Here is a 17,845-nt window from a genome sequence, read left to right on the forward strand (position 1 = left end):
ACATAAACATTCTGCAAAATAAAAGTTTAGAATATAGCTTTCTGGAATGTGTAGCTACTATTTTCTGTTGTTAAAATAAAAGTTTTTCTCAAACATTATCTATAGCAATTACCTTATTCTGCTGACAAGCATTGCTACTGCAACACAAACCAAGCCCAGGATTAGGAGACTTGGTCAAATGCAAACTGCATTCATAATTTCTTTTTTTCAGTAAACAAAATATATTTTTGCCTTATGAAATATTTAATCCCTAAAATCTATCTCTAATTTGAATGTCTGCCATATTTTCAATAGTGACTTGGAAATATTGCAAAATGATCATAATTTTAATTTTAGTACCTTAGGAATGTCTCTAAAACCAAATAAATAATACATGTAAAGGATAGAACACTAGGTGCTAGGTAACTTTCAATGAATATTAGGTTTCTTTCTATTCCATAGCATACAGTAGAAAAAAATGAAATATTTGTTATTTAAAGTTTAGTTGTTTGGAGCTATTTCATAGAACTACAAAACTTTAAGCAAACAATGACTTTGGTCTCTTCATCAAGTTCCTGTAACAAAGACAAGTAATTTAAGCCTAGTTTAGAGTCAGAAGTCTAAGAATGTTATTATACGACTAAAATCTATCTTATTTTACTTCCAATAAAAGTTTTTGGTTCATCTTTCATTTAATAAAAAAACTGTCCTCTAGCCACCCTGTCACTCCTGAGATAATCTATTATTTGTCTGTCTATTAATTATTTATTTCTGGGAGTCATAATTTAAAGTTAATAATCTCATGATTACTTTTGTACTGAAGTGCATATATTTACAATATACAGATTTGGTAAAAAAAATAAAATGTTTTTTTCACAGATGTGACTGGCTTTGCAGATGTCTTGTTTCCTACCTAAAAATTTTTGTCGACTATTGACAGAATTAAGCCTTTTAAAAAAACTGCCTCATGTTTAGACATATGAGACACTTGAAGGATGTATTAATACACACCATCCTTGCTCAGGGACCGCGTTCATCTTCTCTGGATCATTCCAGTTTTAATATGTGTGCTCCTGAAGCACTGCATTTATTTTTAAGGCCTTTAGGACATGATGAGATCTTTCTGTAGTGTTGTCTTTTGGAGGGAAGTTGGAGGCATGTGTGGACAAGCCTGAAGCATTCCTTTTAGCTGTTAAATGTTTAATATTGTACTCCTTAGATGACATATTAAATGTAACCAACATTCATCATTGCTCATTAATTGGCTTACACTCACGACACTGGAAAATGCCATCCTATGCAAAATTTAGAGATGTTTCATACAGCATCATCTCCCAGCCTCCAACAGCAAGCTATAAAACCACGTAGTGAGACTGTCCCAGACATCTTGCATCCTCTTGTACATCTGAATGCATTCATATACACACAAATTCAAATAACTCTTCATGCTCTTTGCCTTTTAAAGCCTTACAAAGTACTCCAAAATTAGGAAGAAATGTTTGCCTATACTGCTTCTACAACACAGATGTTTGTGTCCATAAGCACATGGAGACATTCTTTTTATCTAAGAAATTTTAATGCTGCTTCTCAGATGTAAGGTAAATAGGTATTAGTACATAATTTGTCATGATTTCGCTTTCCATTTCTTATTCCTTAAAATTCTTACATAAAAGTCATTGACTAGATTTTCCCTAAATAATTGAAGTTGAAACCTAAGACTCCAGAATAAAAAAATACAAAAACTGGAACACTAGAACATTATTCAAACTTCTTGATCAGTGTATTAATATAATATATGCAGTCATAAGAGTGGGTCCTGGTTCCATAGAGAAATCATTTTAGCTTGAGTTCTTGAATTATCTGTTTATGCATGAAAAATATGTATATATTTACAATATTGCAAATATATTTTACTTCATGCAACAAAGTAGCCAGTAAACTTCAACTTTAAAAATACATGGAAAATTAAAACACATTTCAAATAATTCAACTCCATTTCTATCTGGCTATGTCATGAAGAAGAAATAAGAAAAACTAGGGATTTTACACAGCACCAAATAAATGATCTATACCACTTTCACATACTACTGAATTTTGCCCTAATTTTATATGAGAATGTTAACAGAACTGTGAAAAGAGAAATTCCTGTCTTTTCCTGGATTTTTAGAATTTCTTTTTGCAAATGTACTTGATTGATTTATTTGTCTCTTATCTATGGAATATATATAGCTGTCTCAGATCTATGGATTAGATATATTTATATCTACTCCATATATATGGGTTGCTTGTGGGAAACAAACAAAAGATAAATATAAATAAATAATCTTTATCTTTGTTTTTTGCAGATCCACAATAGATTCCTATACTGTATATATAAATTATCTCTTTTCACTTAGTAACAAAATGTATTCATGCAAAATTAGAGGTAACAACTTTTATAGAGATTAACATCTCTTTTAAATCCCTATGCCTACCATTGGATATTTTATTACTCAGCCAAGTTTCCTGTGTTAAGAAAATTAAAACAAAGCTTATTGGAAATTTGAGAATTGAAAAAATTCTTATTTTTCGGATGCTTGCAAAGTTTAAAATCACACTACAAAATGCCCCAGAATTCCCATTCTAGTGTTTTTTGTTTTTGTTGTTGTTTCTATTCTTTAATATTTTATAAACTATTTCAATATCAATTAAAAGATAAATAGTTTTTTAAAAACAAATAAAAACACATATTAAGTTTCTTTAGTATAAATGATAACTTTGCATAGATGTCAACTAACTGTATAGCATACTTATTAAGCTTTATTAGCCAGAAAGGCATAGTATGGTATAGGTCAAGGTTTTTATAATTTAAAATAGGAATATACAGGAATAAGTGGGGATGTTCTCTGAAATAGGTAATTAAATTTATCTGTACTGACTAATATATATTTATAAATAATTCACCTTCTTTATTTTATCATCTTAGCCCACTCATCAAAATAATAATCTGAGGTCTCTTCCCTTCATGTAGCCCTGCAAGCCTTTACTCAGGTGAAGACATTTAAAGGCTTCCTTCCCTGAAAAACAAATTACTTCATTGTTATAAGCTATGATAATATCTAACACCTTCATAATTATTATTAATCTTTGATTGATTTGATTGATAAAAATTCAGTTATTTACATACTTTAAAGCTACAAATTTTTTTCTAATGATTTTATCAGTCTAACTGTATCTAAAGAAACTTCTTAAAGTATTATATTTCTCATTGTCAATTAAAAACCAATTCACTCTGTAAAACTAGACTGTCATCAGTTAATTGTCCCAACTATAAACAATTATTTGAAACACGCATGTATGTTGGAATGTGTGTAGGTCATGACTGAAGATACACTTTTTACCACAAAATGCTGAAAGAAGTCAGGGATATTTTTTGCTCTGTGGCAGAAAACAATTAAATAATAAATATATACATTTGTGGTCCTCTGCAAGCTGAGCATCATTCAGTAGCAGAAGGGAATTTGACCTGCTGTTTTTATTTCCCTTCTCACTTCCTTCTCTATTTTCCTATTTCGCCTTTGCAAACTCGGCCTCTATTGACCACTCTCAAGTTCCTAAAAAGTGTAGAAAGAAAGGAAGTTATATTGGCCGCCTTAAGATGGGGTAGGACAGAGGCAAGAGATCTGAAAGCAATGTGAACTGTCAGAAAGGAGAGTCAGTGAGTTTTCACACTTTGATGTCCTGAGACTCAAGGCCAAGGGTTGTGTCACTATCATGAGACACGAGCATTCTGGCGACAAAAAGCTGCCACTGCCACCTAGCGGCTGCATTAATTATTGCATGTGCAGCCAAACCCCATTTGTTTTTCCTGGTAACGAAGTGGAGATGGACAGCCTGTCCCATCTCTTACATAGAAAATAAAACACGACAAGTCTACCGTATGCAAGATACACGATGGGTAAACAAAAATATTTTTTAAATCATCTTTCATGCTAAGTTTGAGTTTTATGATTTCTTCCCTAGGTTTGAGAGAGGGTATATAAAATGAATAGATTTTTAGGCAAGTCAGAGTTTGCTAGTATTTCTGGATTGATATTTAAATTACTTAATATAAACTCCATGTGAATACATCTCCATAATATCAGGGGATTGACACTGATGCAAAAATTCAATGGTTTGGCGTAGTTTTTTTTCTATAGTGTTATTAATACAAAGATCTACTGATATTTACAACGAGGTCATAGCACACAGATGAAATATGCAATTAATGTGGACGGTACAATTGACATATGTGTGTTTAATAAACATATGAACTGATAAAGAAGAATTAGAGAGGGCAGAGAACTTTTCAGTTCACTCTAGCATAGCACCCTCTTTATTTTTCTATTACTTTGCTGACCATATTTATTCCATACATATAAGAGACACTTTTTCCATCTTCTGGTAAAGTCCTACTAAGGTTCTTTGGCTTTGAATTTTTTAACAACTTAAATTGCCTTACCTTTCAATAATTTATATATATATATGCAATAATTTATTTTATATAATAGAATGTTATTTTCCCTTAAAAGCTCATATCTTTCAAAGCTTTCAAAGAGCTTCACATTAATCTATGTTTCTAATAGATTTACATAGGATTACCCTAAAAAAGGGGCTTTCCTGGTAGCAGATGGTAAAGAATCTGCCTGCAACGTAGGAGACCCAGGTTTGGTTCCTGGATCAGGAAAATCCCCTGGAGAAGAAAATGGCAGCCAAAAAAATGGTATCAGTTCAATTTTTTTTACTCCCTCCTCTTTTATCTACCTGTTGTATATAATTAAATCCTACATTTTTGTGTTACACACTCTAGACATTTTGTAGAGGTTGATTTTCAATATTGCATTGCTATTTGCTTCCAGCAGGTCTTAGAGAAATGAGATCTTCCATGAAAGGTTGTGTTCTGCATTTTTTCCTATAGTGGAATCATTTTACCTAAGAGAAAGAATGTCTTCATTGCATGGGACATGTATTTATATTATTCTATGTGAATACATATTTACAATGCATTAAGGGTAATCCACAAAGCTAAAGCAAAAATTGACAATCTGAGATTTGTTTCCTTGGTGTTCTTGCTAATCAAGCTGTGGAGGTCCCCTGGCATATAAGTAACTTTGCATTTACTTTGGATTAAATGGTGTTGGCCATTTCAACAAACCAGGATCTGCCAGCAAGCTTCAAAACTTTATATATATATATATACATATATATATATAGTACATATCTATTAACACCTTGACTAACAATGGTTCTCTTATTTTAAAAGAACTTTTATAAGGCAGAATCAAACATATAACCAAATAGAACATCTTAATGTATATTAATTAGTTAAAACAATTTGAACATTTTTCTTTAAAAAGAAAAAATGTTTGTATCTATTACCTCTTTGTTTTTCTGTTATATATTTGCCTAATATGTAAGCAAAGGCTTTCTTCTGGAAAAGTTGGAATCCATCCAAATTACAACAAAAAAACCTGCACACAATTACATATTCTTGGAAGCTCCAGACAATGCACTTTTTTCTTATTTGAACTAGAATGTTAATCTCCTGCACCTTAGGCTTTCTGCCTGCATTCTGAGCTGTATTTGTGTGACAATTTATATAGTCAGTTTAACTGATTCATCATCTTATTACTTATCACATTAAAAATATATGTATACCATTCCTATTTCTGTGTAGATCTCAGGTGCTGTTTAGGGGCTGTTTGAGTTTATGAACTAGAACATTGGTATTACTATTCCAGACCCAGTGTCAAAGAAACAGGTTAGGAGTTTGTGATGGCTTTGTCATTGGCGATTGCAAGACACCGTGACAGTAGGAAGTAAGGAAGAATAGATCAAGTTGTTAGGACAGAGAACAGGCAGTGGATCTAAACTGCTTCACTGCCATGAATTATTTTCATGTGTTCAGGGCTAAATTTTAGTGGGAATTTTGCAGTTGATTTAAATTTTGATGTTGACATGAGGCACTTGCATACTTTCCCAGTTGAAAACTATCTTAAGGTTTGGTACCTTGAAAGTCTGAATTTAAGAGAGAATCTAGTACTCCTATTTAAAAAACATATATATATACACTTTCATCTGGATTATTTTAATTTGTTCCACAAATACATATTAAAAAGTTAACAACGGAGAGATAATGCAGAGTGACGTACACAAATAGGTTATTTCAACAACAGTACTCCAAAGATACTTGGATTTCTAATTCACGATATTCACTTTTTGTTTTCACTTGAAGGAGCTTCCTAAAATTCCACGCCCGGATCTCATCCTTCAACATGTCTACGTTTCTTACTGAATGCAATGACTAAAGTAAAATAAAGACAACAGAAATAACTTGAAAAGGTAGTTGAGTTTCTGCTACAGAAGAAAAACAAATTCCAAAGAAAACAGGCTGCATGTAAAAATAATTAATACTGAAGAAAAATGTATATATGATGCTTGAAAACATAAAAATAAACATTTCATGCTGAAAAAAATGTTTTAAATATGCACCTATTGACTCCATATACAACAACCCACTGCCAGAGATCATTACATTTAAACATCTGTCACCTATATACAGTTCTGATTAGAGTTAATGAAGATTTACCCAAATTTACATAGCTTTCTGTAAGAGAAAACTAGGTTTAAACAAAAACCACTAAAGAAAACCTTTAAGAACTTCAAGAAACTTGATCGAAAATACAGAAACACAAGACTCTAAATACATATGCTTCATTATGCAAAGACACCTATGAAAATGGGACTCAAGGAAAATACAACATCTTATCATTCTCTCCTTCTTAGGAGCTACTATAGCAAACTTCATGCGATCTCTAAAGTGGCATTAGATGATAGTTTTGGGGCTTGACTGGTGGCTAAGTTGGTAAAGCATTTGCCTGCAATGCATGAGACCAGAATTGATCCCTGGGTTGGAAAGATTGCCCTGGGAAGCAAATGGCAACCCGCTCCAGTATTTTTGCCTGGAGAATTCCAAGGACAAAGGAGCTTGGCAGGCTACAGACCACGGGATGGCAAAGAGTTGGACACGACTGAACGACCAGCACTTTCACTCTTACTTTTTTTAAAGAAATATATAAAATTGAAGTAAAAATGTTAACAAAAACATGCAAAGCAAAAATTGCTGATAAAACCAACATATATTTCTAAATAAAATAAATATATGAGATAATTATAAAATAATCATTTAAATCTATAAACAGTAATTTTTTAAACTTGTATTGAATATATACTCATAACGTGGGAGAATGATGGTAACTAAATGAAAGAAATTGCTACTCCTAAAGTACACCCCGCCTTTAGAACTGAACTGTGCGTATTTGTCCTCATTCTCTTATGCCCAGCGCTGGTTTAGAAAAAGAAATTAACACCTTAACATTTCTTGGTATTACATCCCAACTGAAACTGTTAGCAAAATTCCATCTTGTATCCAACTTAATTTCCAGAGATACAGCTTTGAAAGACTCCTTCTAGGCTAGGGATGCAGGGCAGCTAATAATCCTGTCTAAAACAAATATGTCACTATGAAGTCATGCAGAAAGCAGCATAATTTACTATCAAAATGAAACATTTTCCTGTACTTAATGTGAATATTCTTCCCTAGAAGTGCAAAGAGAATAGTGTAGGAGAAGGAACACAACTTTTGGAGGACACTCTAAAGGCTTGGGCTTTTTTTATCTGATGTTGATAAAGAATGAAAAATATCACAGCTTAACTACTGCATTTTTTAAAACACCCACATTGATTCTGTTCCCATGAATGCTCACTGCTTTCGGACACACAAAGTTTTAATTCATAAACAATTTGTTGCTGTCAGGTTTGATTTGTATATTTACTTCCACGATATTCTCAGGATATCTGAGTATTCACATTTATCGTGGACTTCAAAATGACACAGGGGGATGTCACAAGTTTTCCCATTTCTTTCTGTAGCCTCTTACATTCCACAAAGAAAATGGGGAAACTCGTTGGTTGTCTTGATATGACTGACTTTCCTCATTTATATTAAACAAGATCCAATCAGGAAGCAGAATCTATTCAAATTCAACAGGGAATATGAAAAATACAAATTTATTAACTGTAACAGAGAATCATCAGAGTACCTGAGGCTTGGGTATTAAGAAGTAGAGTTAACTTGAAAGAATATAGGAATAGAAGATTCTACCCCTAAGGCTGAAATACAGCACTCAAGGCAGGAACAAATTTGCAGTAGGACCCTGTCTCCAGGACTGAGATCCAGACCTCATTTGTGAGGGCATGGCTATGGCCCAGTGCATGGAAGAGAAGTCAGCTGTGGTTCCATGGCACCCAGAATCACTGGGAATCTGCCCTCTAGGGTGCCAGGGGGAAGCTATCCACGGAAAGCTGGCCACATGAAGCTCATTGGAATCTGTTGGTGGGGAAGGTACGCTGGGAAACCTCCCTCTGGGTGTCAGGGGAGACTGCCCACAAGGGATGCCATGCAGTGGTGAATGCCACACACCATAGGAACCTGCTGAGAAAAAACACACACCAGAATCAGGATGAAGAGTCCTTCTGCCTCCAGGTTCCCTCCAGTGTCCCCGCTGAGAAAGCTTTACATGAAGCCAGATGGCAGGGAGAAAATGATTAGAAATCACATGCTGAGCAATGAAGTGTTTAATTCGAGTTGCAAGGCAACAGATTGGTAAATTATATAGAAAATGTCATCATTATCAACATCCTACACCAGAGGACTACATTTGTTGCAACTGATGTCTTGCTATCACCCAAAGTTCACAAGAATTCACTTTTAATATTGTACATGCTACAGGTTTGGGCTTCCAAGATGGCACTAGTGGTAAAGAACCCACCTGCCAATGCAGGAGATGCAAAAGACATAGGTTTGATCCCTGGGTTGGAAAGGTCCCCTGGAAGAGGGCATGGCAACCCACTCCAGTATTCTTGCCTGGCGAACCCCCATGGACAGAGGAGCCTGGTGGGCTACAGACCATGGGGTTGCAGAGTCGGACATAACTGAGGGACGAAGCACACACAATCTCTACTTGGTTCCCTAGCAGTCTGAGGAGAGAAAGGTGAGGATGATGGGGAAAAAAATCTGTCTCAGTTCTTTTCCTGAAAGATATATCTTTGCTCTCTCCAGTAAATACAAAAATTCCTGCAGACACGATGTGGAAGACTCCACCTAGAGCTAGGGGGCGCCATTCTCACCTCACACCCCAGCACAGCCTACTGCACTGCCAGCTTTCAGCCCTGTCAGGTTGGGGTCCCTTACAGGTGCCCCAGCAGAAGTGCAGGTGTGTATCTGAGACCCCAGGTTCCAGTGGACTCAGCAGATGAAGAGGAATGAGATCCGTGGCTTCAGGGGAAGGAAAGGTGGGGAGAAGATGCTGGGTAAAGAGATAGAAGTGGAGAGAAGATTCCAGTGGATTTCTGTCCAGAGCTGCTCAAGGTCGAAGCCATCCTCCTTCATAGTTAGAAGGTACACCTGGTAATGAACCATCATGGACCACGCAAGCGAAGGTAATTCCCTAAAAAAGGTGGAACAACAAGAGAAAAGAACTTGGGCACATAAGGACTTTTACAGAGCAGAGTTGCCACGTCAGCTCAACTTCTATGTGAGAGAAAAAGAAAAAAACCTCTATTTTATTTAAGCTGCTATCATTTTGGGTCTTTGCCATAATATTGTTTTCTCCTGTCTCATCACCATATCATTGTTGACTAGAAAGCAAATGTATTGAGTATAAAGCAACACAGATCTATTCATAAAAAACCTTTCACCTAGATAACTACCATGTAAAACTCAAGAACCAGAAAGATATACAAACAAAAGTGAAAAACAACAGTTCCCTTGGTATTTTGGGATGTGCTATATTCATCATTTATTTATTTTCTGAAACATTATTTTCTTAATATTTGAAATCTAGTAACAATAGTCATATTTTATCAAAGTCTATTTTACTATATTGTTATTTTTGAATACTGCCTCATTGATTCCAATGTCTGTTTTTAGAAAAGAAACATGGAAAATTTTGGCTTTTGTTATGCATCGGATACTTCTGTCTAAACTTCAGTGTCTTAATCAGCAAACAATCTTTGAGGATAGATAGGAGAGGATGAATTATTTGTTTTTGTTTTTGGTTTTTTTAAAGAAGTCACTGAAAACCAACAATGTCTGAGGTTGTGTTATATGTTCTATTGTGTAATGATCAATCAGCTTAAAAGACATTTATTTTCTTATTAAATGTAAATTATCAACTGGGCCTCAGAGATAAGGAAAATGATAATTATACATATTAACACAAAATAATCTTTTTCTGTTTATTTTCCCAAATTTGATGTGGCATTACCTGGTTTTAGATAATCGGTGCATGATATATTTAGTATGATAGATCATGAAAGCTATTTAGCAAGCATTCTGCATCTTAAATTATTTTTAGAGATACACCTTTAATACAGTAAGAACTTACTAATTAAACAGTGCAGAGGGAGAAAAAAAATTAGAATGATTACATATTTTTTACTTTTTTACTTTTAAGTAATACATCCACATTTCCAACTAAAATATCAATGTAAATTTAGGTAATGGAAAATGATAATTCAGAATAAACCTACACCAATTAATAATATGTTACCTACACAAAAGTCTTTTTCCACAGGAGACTTAGGATTTCAAAACATACATTGAAAGCATATTAAAATAATTTTAATTCAAAGCTTTTATTTTCTATTCAGACAGACTGGGTTTGGATTAATTGACTCTTTTAGTCAATTGACCTTTGATAAATCAGTCAACCTCTCTAGTTTTCTTTATGAAAAATTTGAATACTATTATATACTTCATAAACATTTGAACATTGGTGGAAATAACATCCTAACCAGATCACAATTCCTGATGCAATAAGCACACAAACAAATGAATTTTATTTCACCACCATTTCATTAACCTTGGATTCAAAACGCTCAGATTTGATGCCTTGGTGTCCTTCCTTTTGAATCAAAACCATTTTTTTCCTAATGTATATACATCATCTTTGAATTATTGCAAAATCCAAATTAGCAGGATAGGAATTAGTGTGATTAGATTGTATTTTTGTAAGTCATGTATTTTACAGTTACCACTCTTCCAAATAAAATGTGACTTTGATATTCACTGTCTCAAATTTTAACATTTTGAGGATGCATAAAAATTTTTTGTTGTTGTCGAGTTTTATGACACTTAGTTCAGATGGTCAAGTTCAGATGGATTATCTCTGGCCTTCTCATGACCTCAGCCAGTAAAAAGTCTTGAAGAATTATGTAAGAACAGAAAAAATTTAATATACATTGTTGTGAACAATAACTCTACAAGGTAAAACTCCTTCAGCATAATTTGTAGCTTAAATGTAAAGTGTATTCATACACTTTTATTCTGCAAAAGAAAGTAATTTAAATATTTATAAAATGTGATTTACATGAAAATACCATCCTACTTTTCATTTACTGTGCTGTTCTTATGTCACTCAAAGTTGCCTTCTTTAAATGTACATTTGGAAACAAATTATATTATGATCCGAAATACAAAAAAGTAAATACAATGCAGAATGTGGGAGCTTGAAGGAGGAAAAGTGACTGCAGGCACAGTGAAAAGAAACTAGCTTGTTGAATTTTCACACCCTGAACTACTGAGCAGGCTTATTTAAATCTATTTTCCTTTATGAATTATACATGGCTATCATCACTGAGGTACACTCCCAGGGTAGAAAACATTTTAAACGACAACTTACTGATAAGCTGTCAAATAGGAAAAATCCACTCATTTCTTCAAATCTGTAGTTGATTTTTTATTAATATTTTAAATAATTTTCCAGCAATGCATTTAGATTACCTTTGACTTTTGGGGAAGAAATACAGAAGAGTGCTCGATCCCACTTTCCACTTTCAATATATAACAAATCTGCATACGAGGTTGTAGAAACAAAAAGAAAGAATTCGTTTGGGGTCTTTTTTGCTGAGTATATGTTGGCTTCTCTACGCTCACCTGCCTGGGCCAGCAGGTAAGATTATGCAGGTGTTTGCCTGCAGGAGAATCCTGCTAATTAGGGAACAAGCTAGGCAGTGGAAACCAGTTTGCAGGTATTTTCAGGTAAAATTGTTTAAGCAACAAGACTATGGGATGAATAGCAATGTTTCAATAACTGGAAAGTTTTCATGTTTTGATTAAACTCAATCATACTGCTCAATTTCTAAACATCACAAGGCAGCTGTGGTCCTGTAGAAATGTCTCTGAATGAAAGGACTAAGAGCATAAAAAATGATCATTGTAATCATAATAACAAAGAGGAAGAGTCACTATAAAGTAACTTTCATTCAAAAAGACATTGTCTTCATTGCCAGCAGGAGAGCCAGTATTTTTCCAGAAGAGAAACAATGACAGTTTAGCTTCACATCTTGTCCTGCTGTGGCCCCATCTTCTAATGACACAAATTCCCAACAGTGCGTCTCATCCATCATCTAAATTATTTGCTTACAAAGCACATCAAATATTTTCTGTCCTGGGTTAAAGAGACATAGCTCCTGCCCTAAAGGGCTGTATCACCTGGTCTAGGAGTACCACCCTCGGAAATGTCAGTTCTGATTTTCTTGCTCTGTCTGATGTACCTGCACACAGGCCATTTTCTGGCGAGTCAACTAGAACCCAGGCTAGAGCCTGACTCTAAATAAAAGGTATTTTAAAGGTCATATTATAATTTGGGGACAGTGGTATCAGAGCAGCTTGTGTATTGCGACTGTACCCCCACTTTTGTCTAAAAGAGAAAAACGAATGAAAGAAATTTTAGAATTTCAAGCATATTGAAATGGCTATGGAATAAAGTTAGTGGTGATGATTAGAAAAATAAAAATAAAAAGAGTTGAATGTGGAGAAGGGGAGAATTCTGGGGTCAGGGAATACAACACCAAGTTTATAACCCTATGGCCCCTTTTCTCCTTCTTTGGGATTAGAACATGCTGATTAGAACATCAGCACATGCTGATGTCATGAGTCATCAGAGCTTCCCGACTCTGACTTTCCTGACTCCAGCTTTCTCACAGCTGCTGTCTTCTGCTGGTCTATGCAGAACACATCAGCTCTACACACTTGAAAGCCTGGAAAAGGGTTAGGTGTTACCAGGACCCCTTCAGATAGCAGTGGATGCCTTGCTTCTTGCTTCTCTGGGGGAAAGTCAACAGAGATGTGGAGATGTGACAGGCGAGGGAAAAGAGAGAGAGACGAATTCCATTGGGTCAACATGACTGGGAAATGAGAGTGGGCAGCAGAGTGACTGCCCTAAGTTTCCACTGCTTTACAGGCATTTTCATTTATTTCCTAGAAAATACTGCTAATCTGATTGTATGCTGTTTGTAGCTGTCCTTATCCTTTTTTATGATAAGAGTGGTGTTTATGTTTTTCCTTTCATTTTTGATCCAGATTTGGTTATCTTGAGTGTCTAAAAATTTCCCCATATAAATGAAAGTTGTTGATGGAAAGCCATAGTCGTAATAGGAGACTTACAGGGCTATAACTGTGCAGATAAATATCTTCTGCAGTTGTAACTTTTACATCTGCAGAACATACTGCAGACATACATATCCACTCCAAAAAAAAGGTGTCGATTTAGTACACCCAGTACATAGTCTGTATATTCCTGGATCTTGAAGTTAAGGAATCTAAAAACTGTACAGAAGCTCTGAAGTGATGACTCCTCAAAAATAGTTCTGAAAATCACTTTTAATTTACTGGTGTTGGGAGACCGCCTGTTAAAGGTCCCCTGCTAAAGGCTGTTTATTGCTCTTAACCTCCCAACAGTTAGAGAGAGCTCTGCCAACCTGTATTCTCCCTGGGTTTCTCAGGGACAGAGGTAGAATACTAACACGCTGATCCTGAGGACTCTCGACCACACACAGCACACCCAGCACGCACACTTACGCTCACCCTTACCATGACTAGGTGGTGGGGGGCGGGGGGAGCGGTGGCACTGGCATAGAACTGCCACAGGCCTCGCTGCAAACATTGTGTTCCAGCTAATTAACAGTTCTGCTTCTGTGTACCTGCGAGAAGCAAACAATACTTGTCCTGATTCCAAGTATCAGGAAAGACTCCTTTTGACTTGAGATTCACCTATGCATTAATAGCTGGTTTCAATAAATAGTGTTAAAGCCTTTCAAACCATAGTTAATCCTTAAGTTTCAAAGAAGCCAATGGATACATGATGTTGCATAGCCCTGTGGAATAAAGATCACTTTCATATATGAGATTTTATTTTTATCTTGCAATCTCCACATGTGGCAGGCAGAGCAAATGCATCTAGTCTCATCATACAAATATTGGAACTGATGCTGAGATATTTTCCTAGAAACAATAGGAGGTTCTCTTACAACTGTAAATCCTGTGTTCTATTTATTAATTCCGTATCTGAATATATACATGGAATAGAGTGTTTTCAACATGCACACTATGTAAAACTGATTTCATGTCCTCTGATGTTAGGTTTCGGTAAGATGGAAATTAAAAAAAAAGGAGAGCCACTAGAAAGAAATTAGAGTTGTACTATGCTTTGGCACAGCAAAGGGGAAAAGAGTTGAAAAAGTAAAAACTAGGTAAAAATGTCACCTTTATAATTTTATCAATTCAATGAAAAAGTGAAAGTGTTAGTCACTCAGTCATGTCTGACTCTTTGAGATACCATGGATTGTAGCTTGCCAGGCTCCCGTGTCCATGAAATTCTTCATGCAGGAATACTGGGAGTGGGTTGTCATTCCCTTGTCCAGGGGAACTTCCCAACCCAGGGATTGAAACCAGGTCTCCTGGATTGCAGGCAGATTCTTTACTGTCTGAGCCACCAGGGAAGCCTGGGTTTAAATCGTAGCCTGAAGGCTTACTAGTTTTGTGACTTTAGGAGGGTTCCAGAAACCTCTTTGTAGAATGCAGGTGATAATTCATATATCATGAGTACTAACTGAGAAGAGAAAGAAAGTGAAGTCCCTCAGTTGTGTCTGACTCTTTGTGAGCCCATGGACTACACAGTGCATGGAGTTCTCCAGGCCAGAATACTGGAGTGGTTAGCTATTCCCTTCTCCAGTTCCCAACCCAGGGAGCAAAGCCAGCTGATTCTTTGCAGGCAGATTCTTTACCAGATGAGCCACAAGGGAAGCCCAAGAATACTGGAATGGGTAGCCTATTCCTTGTCCAGCAGATCTTCCTAACCCAGGGATTGAACCAGGGTTTCCTGTATTGCAGGCAGATTCTTTACCAACTGAGCTATCAGGGAAGCCCCTTCTAAGAACATAGTGAATAGTGAAGTCGCTCAGTTGTGTCCGATTCATTGCGACCCCATGGACAGTAGCCAACCAGGCTTCATCCATGGGATTTTCCAGGCAAGAATACTGGACTGGGTAGCCATTTCCTTCTCCAGGGGATCTTCCCGACCCCAGGATTGAACCCAGGTCTTCCGCATTGTAGGCAGATGCTTTACCATCTGAGCCACCAGGGAAGAACATAGGAGTAGACAATTGAAGAACTCTAAAGAGCAAGGCTTTAAGAATTCAGAGTAGTCCAGGGGCCTGAAAGTTTTGCAACTTGATTTATTTGTTTCTTATTGTCCAGTCACTAAGCTGTGTCAGACTGTGACCCCATGGACTGTAGCACACCAGGCTCCCCTGTCCTTCACCATCTCCCCAAATTTGCCCAAATTCATCTCTGTTGAGTTGGTGATACTATCTAACTGTCTCATTCTCTGCCACCCACTTCTCCTTTGCCTTCAGTCTTTCCCAGCATCAGAGTGTTTTCCAATGAGTCCGCTCTTCGCATCAGGTAGCAAAAGTATGGGAGCTTCAGTTTCAGCATTAGTCCTTTCAATGAATATTCATGGCTGATTTCTTTTAGGATTGACTGATTGATCAATCGATTGATTGATTTAGTCACCACAATTTATGAAGCAAGCTCCTGTCTCAGATCCTCACTTAGGGGTCTGAGATAGAAAAATATTAAGGCTTTCTTGCTAAAGCATCAAACTTTAGAAAAGGGATCAGTTAAATCAGAACTGAATTTATGTAAGAATAGCGCCAAATAGCCCCATGGATTTGATAAATCAGTCTCGTGAAAAAAAAGCATCAAGTGTAAACTGATCACCAAGAAAGATTATAAACCGTCACTGGCCCTTGGGCCTTAGTGAGAATCCAGGGACTGGAGGTCATGTATGAGGGGCCCAGTCAGTTCAGTTCAGTTCAGTCGCTCAGTCATGTCCGACTCTTTGCGAACCCATGAACCGCAGCACGCCAGGCCTCCCTGTCCATCACCAACTCCCGGAGTTCACTCAGACTCACGTCCATCGAGTCAGTGATGCCATCCAGCCATCTCATCCTCTGTCGTCCCCTTCTCCTCCTGCCCCCAATCCCTCCCAGCATCAGAGTCTTTTCCAATGAGTCAACTCTTTGCATGAGGGGTCCAAGTCTGCAGCAATTTCAAACTCTGGAGGTTGGCTTTAGAGATTTCATTTTCAGCACTGACCAAAAGAATATCTCGACTCTGGATCCACAGGTATCTCCAGTAGTCAATAGGTCAAAGCGCACTAGGGCTAAAGAAGAGAACATCAGACTATGAACACCTCTCAAGATGGAGAAAAGTGCTGAGCAGAACGGAGCAGGAAGAAAGCGCAAATGGCTAGCTGTGTGACAGAACAGGTAGAGAACAGAGAAGTAAGAGCCTGCCTTGTTATCTCAAATGACTACAAGGGGAACTTATTTTCAAGAGTAACTTAGTGTGGCATTTCTGATATGACTGCTTATTGCATCACCATCTTTTGCTCACCTTAATCATAAAATATCAATAGATAGATCTAGGTTTGGATCCTAGCTTTTCCATTAACAAGCTGACAAGGAGAGTCCAATTTCCTATTTTAAGGAAACATCAACTTTCCAGCGATATTTTAGAACGTAACATTTTCTAATAGAAGCAAAAAGTTTCAGGTATTCTAAAACTTCTTAAATTTCTTCATAAATTATTTGAAGAAAATATTCATCTTGAAAGAGTTAAATTGGGTAACGCCTGTAAAATTTAAAGTGCCAGCACAGAAGAATTTCCAGACAAGAGTATGGAAAAAAAAAACAATGTATTTGCAAATAATTGCATGTAGGTGGTTCTAGCAGATGCGAGGCTAGGCTGCTTGTTAAAGCAAAGTTGGTAAAATTCACGGTGAGATGAGAACACAATTCCCTTTAAGTAGTTACTAGGCATTTCTATCACTATTTGTACATTGACAATATAACATCCTCCAATACAAAAAAATTTTTTTTCTTCAGCAGATCTGAGTACTTACAATATGAACTCTACAGTTATCAAGACTTTTCTCTTAAATTATATTTTTTAGACCTGAGAGAAAACAATTCTCCCAGTAACTTGCTATATTTTAACCAGTCACAGAAATGTGCTCTACAAAATAGTAGGGTAGCAACTCCTCTTCCCGCCACCACGGCATGTGATCACAAAACCCAATGACCAAATTTCCCCTCTGAGCTTCACTGAAACACACAAATCCAACCAACCTTAACACCAGCAGGGTAACACGGCAGAACTCCTTGGAACACGTGTCTCGGCAGATAGCAAGCCTTGGGGCTGCCGTGCGAGATGCCTGTGGGGAACCCTGATCAGGAATGGTAATGACTGAAACATGACACTTTTAGTAGCAACTTGTCCACATGGATCTCACACAAGGGGTCATTTTTGATTCTCAGGCTGTATCCCTTTTCACATTTCTGTGGACAAAAGCTACTTGTTTATGTAATTGGGTCATTACCCAGGAATAAGCCCCTAACAAAGAATAATAATAATAATATTAGCAACTAACTGGCTGTT

At 36.5% G+C, this 17,845-nt stretch overlaps 1 pseudogene; it reads right to left on the reverse strand.

The window, feature by feature from the left end:
* Positions 1-961: 961 nt before the first annotated feature.
* Positions 962-1,061, reverse strand: LOC129626332 (uncharacterized; annotated as a pseudogene).
* Positions 1,062-17,845: the final 16,784 nt, after the last annotated feature.

This window comes from Bubalus kerabau, chromosome 13 (assembly GCF_029407905.1).
Source record: "Bubalus kerabau isolate K-KA32 ecotype Philippines breed swamp buffalo chromosome 13, PCC_UOA_SB_1v2, whole genome shotgun sequence".
Taxonomy (NCBI): domain Eukaryota; kingdom Metazoa; phylum Chordata; class Mammalia; order Artiodactyla; family Bovidae; genus Bubalus; species Bubalus kerabau.